The sequence below is a fragment of the Ixodes scapularis genome, unplaced genomic scaffold, assembly GCF_016920785.2.
Source record: "Ixodes scapularis isolate PalLabHiFi unplaced genomic scaffold, ASM1692078v2 PGA_scaffold2__306_contigs__length_199485367, whole genome shotgun sequence".
Lineage (NCBI taxonomy): Eukaryota > Metazoa > Arthropoda > Arachnida > Ixodida > Ixodidae > Ixodes > Ixodes scapularis.
In genome coordinates this window covers 163,148,736-163,160,751 of record NW_024609857.1, presented here as the reverse complement: position 1 = coordinate 163,160,751, position 12,016 = coordinate 163,148,736, and positions in this window count along the sequence as shown.

Below are 12,016 nucleotides of genomic sequence, written 5' to 3'. Positions count from 1 at the left end.
GCCTGTAGCTATAGGCCATACCTCAATAAAGGCACATATAAACATTTACACTTCCTACAAAAAACACGCCCCAAAAAATTAAATAGAAACGAGCGCGCCGACAGCTAGCGTCGTCACGGCCTCCACAGGGCGAGCAGGGAGAGTCGGAGAAAAATTCTCTCCTCGCCGTGACGTCACCCCGGTTCGCCATAAGGGGGCGCCACGCGAACTTCTCGGGGCTAATAGAATACTTGGGTAGTGTTGGAACCGGAGCGGCTCGGCAACGGGAGCTCGTGAGGGCGCGTGTATTGACAGTTTGAGGCGGCGCTGTAGTCGAGTTATCCAAAAAAAATCGCGCAGCCCGCTTTTTTTTTTTTTTTTTTTTTTTTTTTTTTATTCTGAGCGGTGCACGTGTCGGTACCACGATTTTATCCACTCCGTTTCACCTTATGTTGTACCGCAGCGAAGGCTAGAAGCGCGAGCTTATAGCGTTGGCACTTGCCCTTGGTGCACGGGAGCTCGTGCCGCCGAGATGTGCCCCTGAGCAAGGAGCTCGCGCTTGTAGCCTTTCCTGCGGTACAACACAAGGTGAAACAGAGTATAGGGCACATAAAAAAAAATCGGTATTTTCATTTTTAAATTCTTGTGGTAGGCAAAGGGTTAATGAACGGTTTAATGGGCCATGTTGCAACTGCAGCTTTGAAGGGAGCCATTTTTAATAGCCAACCCAATTCAGAAAGTTCTCGAACAAACAACGAGCTTTGAGCGAAAGCAACAAGGCGCTCGTCTTTGTTGTGTTTGTCCGTCCCTTCTCGTTTACTTCCTCAAGCATAATTATCTCTACCAACCCGCTCGTTCTGTCCTAGATATTCATCGCTAAACTTTTGCCTTTCTTTGCTTAATTAAAAACCGCGCGCTGACAGCGCGAATGCGGTTGTGCTGATATTGATGCGTAGAAGAATGACACAGTTGTCCCTGTCCCCTGGTCACTAACTCGACAGCGTGTCTTCGGTGGACTTGCCGGCGCCACACATCAAGACGACTAAGTTACTATTCTACGTATTATTTTCATAACGCGGTTTCTGAATCAAGCGAAGAAAGGCAAACTTTTGCGATAAATTTCGCGAACCTCGTTGCCTTTTCGCGAATTGTCGAAATTGTGTTTGCTTTTAATAGTAACTCTTTTTAAAACTGCAATTGCACCATGGCCAATTAAGCCGCTAATAAACAAGTTAACTAACCGATTTTGGTTAATTATTAAACACTGCAACGGTTATTCACCCATTTATTGTCCGCCGAGCCCTACAGATAACGAAAGACGGCATCCACATATCTGCCATATCCTTTTTTTGTAAACTTTTGTAAAGTTATGTAAAGAATAAAACAAAACACACTGTATGTCTGCGTGAACCAGATACGCCCCCTGTCGAACCATGGGTCTTTCTCTTCAAATACCGAGTTCAGGCGAGACTTACCTGCAGGGGCGGATTGAGAGGGGGGTCCGGATGTCCTGACCCCCCTCTTGATTTCTGCATGTGTAAAATTTTGGGCGTAAAACGAAGGAGGGGGGGAGGGGGTTCCTAAACATATGGTACGCGGACCAACACCTGAACCCCCCCCCCCCCCCCGCCCCCCCCCCCTCAGCAAATTCCTGCATCCGCCCCGGCTTACCTGGTTGTCAGAAAGCAGCTGTCGGTTAAATATATTGTTATGAGCGTGTAGGTTTCAGATGGTTTACCCTCAAGAGGATAATGCGCTGCATATTGTAACCATGGACGCGCTGCACATTGTAACCATTATTTCAATGCCGTGCTGTAAACTATTACAACTTTTTTCTTGCCTGATCTACGTGTGCTCATGTATTCTGATCAAAATGATGTGAAATAGTTGCTTTTTTTTTAATCTTATAAAGCATTACTTTTTCAGCCCACATTGTCTCAGTTTTTGGACTTAAGTTCAATGTTGAAACGCGTGATAAAAATTTTCACGGCTTATAAGCCATTTCTTACAAGTGAACGTCGTGTGGTCCTCGGATGGTCGTGGCAGCCATGAAGAAATAAAAGATTCTCACCCCTTTGCGACCGTCGCTTGGGTGGTTCGTCGCATAAATGAACACAAGAATGAGTGACAAGTGAAGCGAGCTGATTAAGGTCAAGAAAAAAAGACGGGCAGAAAAGAAGACATAGAAGTTAGCATGGGATATTAAAAACATACTAAAAGAATCTTGGACTTTAGTATTTGCCGTTTCGTTTCATTATAAAATAAGATAGGAAAAAAAAAACTGCTTTTGAGTTTTAGACATCCCTTTCAAATATCCAATGTTCGGCCTTTGCGACCAAGGAAATGGGAATTTCATTTAAAATGCTCACCATCCGACAGACCGAAAGTTGCAATCCGCAACTTGCAATCCGCTTCTTTAAAGTCGCAATTGTTTTTGTGTAAAGGAAGGGTAATGTAGCTTGCACCGTCCAATACATTGAAGCATCATGTTGCTAACGATCGTGCCACAGCGTAATTCATGCCGCGGTATGACCGCTGGCAGGTCGTAGCTCTATCAGAAATCCTATGTGCACTCCACCAAAGCGGCACCAAAGATTCATATTTTCGCGCGTGCAGCCGCGCACGCGCACACCTTCCGGATAACGCGCCGGTGTCGACACCTGTCGCGATCAATACCACGCGCTTCACGCGAGCCCCTCCGGTCCCAACACTACCCAAGTATTCTAGTACACTGTAGTAGTGCAGTGGTTTCATACCGGTCTTGTCGATCGCTTCCACGGCCTCAGTCACCTCTTGCCTGACTTTCTCTTTGGTCCCATTTTTCCTAAATTCTTTGAGCTGCGCGTCCTAAAGAATCCGACGCTTCGACACTTCACTGATAGGCAGTTCATTGAACTGGGCGCAATAATTTTTGTCTTATTTGTGTTACGATAAGTGTTGGAAAAGACACGTCAATGTCGCTCAGTTCTTCTTCCTCAGCTTTTGTTTTTCTCACTAGCGCTCTGTACAGTTGGTACTCAGGCGAGGAAAGTAAAAAAAAAAAAGAGAAAACATCATTGAGAAAACAAATTCTGAGGAAGGGGACAGCAATCCCACGCTTCCATAATCTCCTGAACAGTTCCTACGCGACTGCTGAAGCAAAGCCAGAAAAAAGTCGGGAAAAAGAAACCGCAAACCAGTCGCTTGCGTACTTTCTCTGCTTGTCGTCCGCTTCAAAAACGTGAAAACGCCGCCGTTCTATGTGCCAGCTTTCCCGCAATGCTTCTCCTCCTGTCACGTGATTTTCCGCCGCGCTGTGAGTGGCCAGTGCGGAAGCTGCCGCTCTGCCGCGGCGAAAAATTTCCAACCTGGAACCTAATCTGGACACTTGGCGAAAAAGAAGGCGAGAAATCCAGCGGCTCTGATTGGCAGGCTCCAAGGTCAAGTGCGGAGTTGACCAATTACGGCCGCCAGATGTCTCGCCGACTTTTTCGCCAAGTGTCCCGATCAGGGCCCCTGGTGGAACCGTGCCGCTCAGCCGCTGCGGCTGGCCAGAGCGCCGCGACGGCAGAAATCGCGCCGCTCCAGGCCCAAAATCGCTGCATGTGAAACCGGCTCTATCCCGTGGTTTCGTGTGCCTCGCCGTCATGCGGAATTGCCAAATGCTAAACGATCCTGTCAATATTAACGGATGATAAGGAATGCAATATTTTGCTTTCATATTCAAAGACTTCACTGTGACAAACATTACGTAACAAAACGTCTTTGTTTACTTTTGGGTGGAATGTATCTCAGAAGAAAGTAAGCGTCCCAACAAAGATGAAAACATCATTTTTACTTCCGAATTGCTTAGAAACAAGGCTTTAGCCACTCACAGCTACATAAACCCGGGACTGATTATGTCCGCGGAAATGTCCGCGATTGGTTCTTTGGCGTTATTATCGGCTAACGCCGCAACCGCATTGCTTGCGGAGCGATAATTAGACGCCGAAAGATCGTAACGCTCCGCGTCTTTTTTAAAAACCTATCTGTGCCTATAGTTCGCCGATCAGGCTACAGATGGACATCTTTATTTTAGGGGCGAAGCTCCTTAGAGGCTAGCCATGTCCGTATGTCCGTCCGCCGTCGGGCGCACGTGCTCCTGCTCGTGAGCTCACGTGCTCACGAGCACGTGAGCACGTGCTCCCGTACTCGTGTGGGGCAAAACAACCGCATCTCCACGTGGTGAATGATGTTGATTGGGGCGCAGCTCTGGTGGCGCTTGTCTGCGTAGACGGTGCAGCATGGCGAGCCTTTCGTTCGGTTTCATCCATGTCAGAAAGAGAATATGTGGTATGAAACGTGGTTATATACGCATTTGAGCATTTGACCGCAGCGTGACATGGATGAAAACGAACGAAAGGCTCGGCATGTTGCGGCTCAGCGTCTACGCAGACAAGCACCACCAGAGCTTCGCCCCAATCAACATCATTCACCACGTGGAGATACGGTTGTTCTCCCCACACCGTTTTGGGCAACGCCGAGTTGCACAATTTGGAGAAAACACTATTTTACCCACAACTACTGGCCTTTTTTTTTTTTTTTTTTGTTCGCGTTAGTGCGTTTGCTTGGACCCCATTGCTAGCCTAGAAAGCACAACATGGCGTGGCGCCAGTTGCAATTAGTGGTTCGCATTCCCATCCCACTGACCGGGTCGTTGGCTGGTGCCAAGGAACGCGGCACTGTTGAATATGTACCCTGCCATTCAGCGACTGCCGGGCCACATGCCAAGACTGATCACTCGCTCTTTCCGTTTTCCTCCTCCCTCTTTTTCTCGCTCCCACTCCTGAGTTGGTTGCCCTCCTTGAGCGAACTCAGTCGGCTCCTCACTTCTCCGACGGTGGTGTCTGATGCACACCTGTTTCTCACAACTAGTGACGCCAAGAGAGAACATCGCGAACTGTAGACTTGGAGGGATGTCGGCGAGGAAAGCCAAAGGCTACTCCGGACACGAACGTCGACCGAGAACGACCGTCAGCGGAAGGCGTTGAGAAGGCACCTCTTGAGCTGGTAAGAAGCGTACTTGACACGTTTCATCGCGATGTCACGTGACGTCATGTTGCACTACGACTTGATGCCCGACGTTATTATAGTCGGTGACAGTTTATTGATCTGTAGATGCTCCACCCTAAGCGACTTGCCTTAAAGGGGTATTCACACCGTCAAGATGAAAACGCGAGGCTTTTGCACATCGCAAAGCCTGACGTTTTCGTCGTGGGATGCGCGTGCCGGGGAGAAATCCCCGGAATTTCTGTCTCGTGTGAATACCCATTGAAGAAAAAAAAAAACTTTTTATAGACCTTTTTTGCTTACTCTCGCCCCTGACCGCCAAGTATGCATATCCGGTATGGGCGACGAAAAAATATCAGGTTTCAACCTGCAAATAGTAAAAAAATAGAGGGGAGGCAAAATAATCTTTTTGCCCATACTGGAAGTGACGACAATTCAAGACGGCGGCGTCCTTGCGAAATAGGTCTATAGAGTCTGGTTGAGACACGCGTGCCAAAAAATAAATTTTACTCGAAAAAAAAAAAAATTGTTTTAGCGCAATATCGACGGTGCGAGACGCGATTTAGTCGGTAGTCACCTCCTCTCCAATTGTTTTCTCTCTCGGCAATTCGGGCGCGTGGAGGAGAGGTGGATCGGCTCGGCCATCACGTTGAGGCGGAGAGAGTGTATATGACCACCTCGTTGAACTGGAAAGAGTGCATGACCATTCCGTGACGTCATGGACTTTGCGCGCAGAATTTAAAATAAATCTCGCGCCGTCAATAATCCTCTGCAGAATTTTCTGTTCGCTTAAAATTTATTTTTCAATACGAATGTCCCAACCAGACTGTGTAAATTTTTTTTCTTCTTTTCAGTGGTTTTTTAAGAGGGCTTTGAACGTTCCACATTTTCTCAATTTTCAGAATCCAGATGGCGCGTCGAACGGGCCGTCATCCGCGCCATCTAGATTCTGAAAAGCGGAATAATATAAAAATTGAACGCGCTACTTCTACATGGCGCCAGCATCGAGGGGAGTGACAAGGCTGGCGGTCTCCGCCACATTTTCATGAAGAAGATAGACACCCCAAACGTGGTCGTCCTCCCGGTCAAAGGAACTTTCTCCTTTCACTCGAGCGTTTGCTGCTGGCGCTGACGCGGTGTTAGTCCGGTCGCTGCGCTATTTGATTATGCAGCGAGTGGCGCTCATAGCTGATGGGAGATAGGATGCCTGGATTTCTGCCTGTGTTAGAGCAAAGCCACATTTTCTCTGTGTCCATTGCCACTTATCAGATGCAAATATTATCGAGCTGTAAAATGTTACCAACTAATAAATTCGTGTGTATTGATCGCATCCGATTTGAGTGGGCGGTTGTAAACATTACTGATTTTTGGCGTAGACATTGCCGCTTTGGAGTTATAGGATTCCTGTCGCATGTTATTTCTGGACAGTAAAATCAAAATGCTGGTCCCCCTTTTAGATGCGGAGCATCTCTTGCTCGGGCTATGTCCCGCGGCGTCGTAGTCCGCACTCACACTACGCATGCGCAACTCTCCTCGCTGCGCGTGCGTTCTCTCTCTCTCCAACAGCTGCGCGAAGTGCACGCAGCTACCAGCTGCGTCCCTCTCTCCAACAGCTGCGCGTGCGTTCTCTCTCTCTTCAACAGCTGCGCGAAGTGCACGCAGCCACCAGCTGCGTGCACTTCGCTGCGTTCCCTTCTACTCACACCGCGCGCGCAGGCGCAACTCTCCTCCTCAAGTTTCTTCTCCTTCAAGTTTGAATATAAGCAGCGGTAGCGCGCTGCGCGCGTTCAAGGGGAGGAAGTGGCCGAGTGGGCTAACGCGTCTCAGCACGGAGCGTGGAGCGAAAGCTTGCTCTGGGAACCTCCTGGGTTCGGGTCCCCGCCACCCCCGCCCGTTTCGATCTGGATGAGTTTCGTACCGGCACGCGGTCGTGCGATGACTACTGCGTGATGCACGTTAAGAATCCCAGATTAGCGGTTGTACTGCACTGGCTAAATTTCTCATCTACAGCTAGGAGACCGATTACCCGTTGAGGCGTATCTCCATCAAGGCTGTATAAACATAAAGAGCAAACCAATTTCTGCGCGCGTTCAGTTCACCGCTGTTGACTCCACTTCACTTCGTTCTTCCGATGAAGTGTGATGGAACGATGCTCCGCATCACCCCATGGTTCCCCTCGGGAAGATGGTCTAATATTTTTTTTTAGACGCTTCTTTCTAATGCTTTGCATTTTACCTCAATACAGCAGCGCCTTTTCTGAATCGTACTTTGCCGGGAGCAATTGACAGTTCGTTTAGCATTTTTATGTGGTCAATACTACACGCTACTTCAAGATTCCTGCCAGCGACGTAAATATTGTTTGGTCCCCAAAGTGCGTTTCATGTCAACTCTATTAATAACCTTAGGCGGACTGAAGTCACGGATTGTGTGGCCTTTAGGTAACTTGCTTCGTGTATGTGAATAAATAACTGTTGTACCTTTTCCGTACTCGGTGCTTTGCAAGAATCGCTGCAGTCAAAAGAGACGTTTTGATTGCGTTGCGTGTGGCGGCGTTTTGCGAGCTGACTACACAGCTATTGCAGCGCTGTTCACTGCGTGTTCATATCAAACGTTCCAAGTCGAATTTCTGACCAAATATACGTTCACCTTGATATTATGTCAATTATACTTTCGTGATTTCAACTGGTTCCTCCTTGTTCTGAGCCTAGTTTCAAATTCTAGAGTTCTCAGCGCCGTAACAGCCATATTGCACAGAAAGAAATAAGCACGAGGAAAGACTAGGATACCAGCTGCCACGATCTTACGAAAGCAACGAATGTAGAAAGGATATCATCGTACATTCTCACTTGCTGCACGTCTTGACACGTGAAACGTCGTGACATATTCACATAAGGTTTATTAAACTTATATAACTTACAAAGGATACTTCTAAAGCTATTGAGGGAGCCTTTTCAGACGAGGCTATGCTGCCGCAGAGGTGCGGACGCTCCAACCGCTTATTTCGACGAGCTCGGCGGTCCTGCGAGGGCCAAATGGGAAATAAAGGGAGAACTTTGGCGCTGATGGATTCTACAGGTATCGCGATGGTCTAACTATTACCAGACACACTAACCAAAGTTGGCTTTTCCTCTAAAAATGGTGCAACCTTCCAAATAAGTCACAGCTAGGGAACCGCCGCTAGGTGTTCCTGGTTTTGAAAGGACTCGCGATCGTTGGGGCATTTGCCATGCTTCTCTGCAATGACAACGTTGGAACCCAGCTTCCATCAGCGTATCTCAGAATACGCCAGGAACTATTCGCAGCCATTTCTTCAGTGTGTCGTGAACCGGTCAGTCCTGGGAATATTCTCTTCGCACCAGACTCCACAACTCTCTTACCCTTCCCGGCCCTTCCGTCCTCTCTGCTTTTTTCCCCATTCCAATTCCTCCCTAGAGAAATATGTTTTGAACTCGAAGGAAATAAATATTTTTGCAAGCTCAGAGTTGCCTTCTGACGCTTTGGCACATTCAGCGACTTCATTGTTCGGCGTTTAACGTTTCAACATTTCGATTATCCATGCATTTCGACGTTTGACATTTTGATAATTCGAAGTTTTGAACCACACAAATCACCTCTCTCTCTCTGTCTCTCTCTCTCTCTATATATATATATATATATATATTATATATATATACGATATTCGAAACGTCGAAGAATAAATCTTCTGTTGTTGTAGTTTTCACCAAGGGTTTTTTCTTCTCAGTTATATACCCACGCGTTCGGCCTCCCGCCATCATGCCCGTTATATATATATATACGGAAGAAAACGCACCTGAGACGGTTCTGGAGTTTTTAAAACATATTATTGGTAAAGTTGGTTGACGTTTCGGCCTGGCTCAGGCCGAAACGTCGATTAACTTTACCAATAATATGTTTTAAAAACTCCAAAAACCGTCTCAGGTGCGTTTTCTTCCGTATATACTTTTCGTCATCCTGCGCTACGTTTCTCTCTCTCTCTCTCTATATATATATATACATATATATTCTTTCCTTTTTCATGACGTACTTTAATATTTTGAGTCTTTACTTACCCCACGTTTAGGGCAATATATCAATTTCCCCAAGAACAGAGAGTTATCGCGCTCCCCTAGCTAGGAATACCCAGACTACGGTACTCGCAACCGGATTCTCCCCGAGTCAGATTGTGGTGGGACGGACCGTACGGTGGTCAGAGGACTTCCGTGACAAGCAAAAAGGACGGAAAGAAAGAGATACTTTGTTCATGTTTAATCTCCGATTCCCGGGACCCCACGAAGGATGTTTGTGTAAAAAATAACAATACAAATACAAAAAAAAAAAATCTTTGCAGTGTTACAAAAAATACAAATAGGCAGCAACTTATTTAGGAGCCGCGACGTTGTGGAGCACCCAAACTCCAGGAATGTTCCGGCGTTCCCGCGGAACGTAAGGTCTAGGGAGGTTGATAGCTGCAACGCAAAGAAACAGATAAAAAAAAAAAAAAAAAAAAACACAGCCTACTTTGTTTATAGATAAAAACAACTCCGCCTTCTCCTTTAAAATAAGGTCTCCGACAACCCGACCAACGGGTAAATAAAGTTTTGCGCGAATGCCGCTCAAAACTGTTGTTTTCGGGCTGTCATCCACTCCGCGCAGCAACTCCGCCATCGCACGTATTGTTTGCATGCCGTGCAATCGCCGACTTTCTGTTTCCGGCTTCCCCGGCGTCTTCGCTCACCACCGCTAGATCGCGGCGTATGAATACGACTTTGTGTTTAGGTTCGACTTAATAATTTTTTTGTTAATTGGTTTAACTTTAATATTGTCAGAGAGATCGTTGTTCCCAAAGTCATTCCGCTAAAGAAGCATTCGCATTCTGCGGGACCTTACCCAATAGTAAAATATATTTTCCAGAAGCGTTCTGTGTGCAAATAAAAAAAAAATGACCGCATCTCCACGTGGTGAAAGATGTTGATTGGGGCGAAGCTCTGGTGGTGCTGATGATACTGATTTTATTGTTCATAGGTAGTGCTGATGGTGCTGATTTTTTTTTTATTGCTCATAAGTAGTGCTGAGTTCCGGGTTGCGTTTCGACTTCATTATTACTGCTTTATGATCGGTGAAATGCAGAGCCAGTGGTTCTTCTAGCGGATCAGCTTCGTTCCGCTAGAAGACGTGGGAACGCATCTCCACCGCTTAAGTCAACGGTCCATGTCAGAAAGAGAATATGTAGTATGGATCGTGGTTATATGCGCATTTGAGCATTTGACCGTAGTGCCCTCTTGTCTATAAACGTTGAGCCAATGCATGCAAAGTTTAACGCGATTATATACGCATTTGATCGCAGCGCCCTCTCCTGTAGAGACGTTGAGCGGCTACATGCAACGTTTCATCCATGACATCCCCAGCTCTTGAGTTACTACCACATCTCAGAGCCCCCTACTCGTCCCGCAGTCGCGGCCGAGTGGTTAAGGCGATGGTCTAGAAATCCATTGAGGTCTCCCCGCACAGGTTCGAATCCTGTCGACTGCGCAGACATTTTTTCTTTTTTTAAGACAGATGGGATGGCAATCGATGTGAGCACGGACGCCAGACGGACAAGGCTAGACCCTAAGGAGCTTCGCCCCCAATAGATTAATTTGAGTTGGGAGCCAATCATATTTCTTCTGCTGCCGAGCTAAATCCCTAAAACAACATAAGTTTTTTTTTTTTTTTTTTTTTTTCTATTTACCCATTTAGACATCATCCAAACCAACTTTTTTTTTTTTTTGAATTCTGGAGACGGGGCATGGCGATGACTTAGCATCTTATGGGAGTTGCTCCGAACACATCAACCGCACTTTTCATAACTTGGTACCCATAATTAACAGATAGATGCGTGTATCCGGTAATGTGGTTCCTGACTTTGCATCGAACGCAGTCTCATCGAAGCCGTTTCATCAAACGCCGTTTCACTGAACGCGATTTAATCAAACGCGGTCTCGTTAAGTAATTAAGTTTCACAAATATTAACTATAGCTTGAATTATAGTTGTAAAACGATCGTGAAATTGGTCAATATTGACTGTTTTATCACTTTTGTGTTCGAAGAAAATGTAAATTCCTCCTCTTACAAGTGGGCCCCACTTTCCACTTTTGCGACGTTATTGTCCAGGTTGGGTTTTAATTTCAAGCGACATAGAGAATCGCCTCTTGTTGATCGTACTCAATCCGACGATTGTCATTTTAGCATTTTGTTTTGGGCAGTACACCGTAAAAATAAAAACATATGTCCTCGCTTAAATATGTCAGTCCCCGAAGCGCGTTGAAGGCGCGCGACCGTCGGTGGCTAAAATATCTTCGTCGGACGCAACTTTCTAGACAAATCCTTTTTGCCAATCTATCCATCATCTGTTTCAACACAGGACATGGTCGGCTCTGTATATAACCTCGGGTAAACTGAAACCATGGATTGTGCGGTCTTCAGATAACTTTGCTTCGTGTATGTGAATAAACCGCTGTTGCCTCCTTTCCGTACTCGGTGTTCTGCAAGAATTGTTGCGGTCAAAAAAGATGTCGCCTTAGCGTCACGTGGCGACGATACGTATGGTTGCTTGCATTTGGTGTGCATACATGTTTTCAGATGGAACGTTTCAAATCGCATGTCTGATTGATCTGATACGTTCGCTTTGTTGTCGTTCTTTCGTTGTTGGACAGATTTACTTGTTTCTAATTGCCTTTCTTTATTTTACCAGCAGAAAATGCATTTTCTTCACAAGTTTGAAAGTTACCATGAATCATTAATACCTATTTGAAACACGAAGCAAGTTACACCAGCTGTTGGATATCGATTTAAATGACGAACTGCGACACTTGGAAACGCGTTGTGGGGTTTTCTTGGGTATATGTTTTTGAAGTGCACTTCTTTTAAGGCTTGCGCATGACGTCATACCGAGTGGCTCCCCGACCCGCCCCAAGCGGCAAAGCTCGACGAGAGAAGAAGCGTCGCGCTTGCGAGATCCACTGGCGGCGGC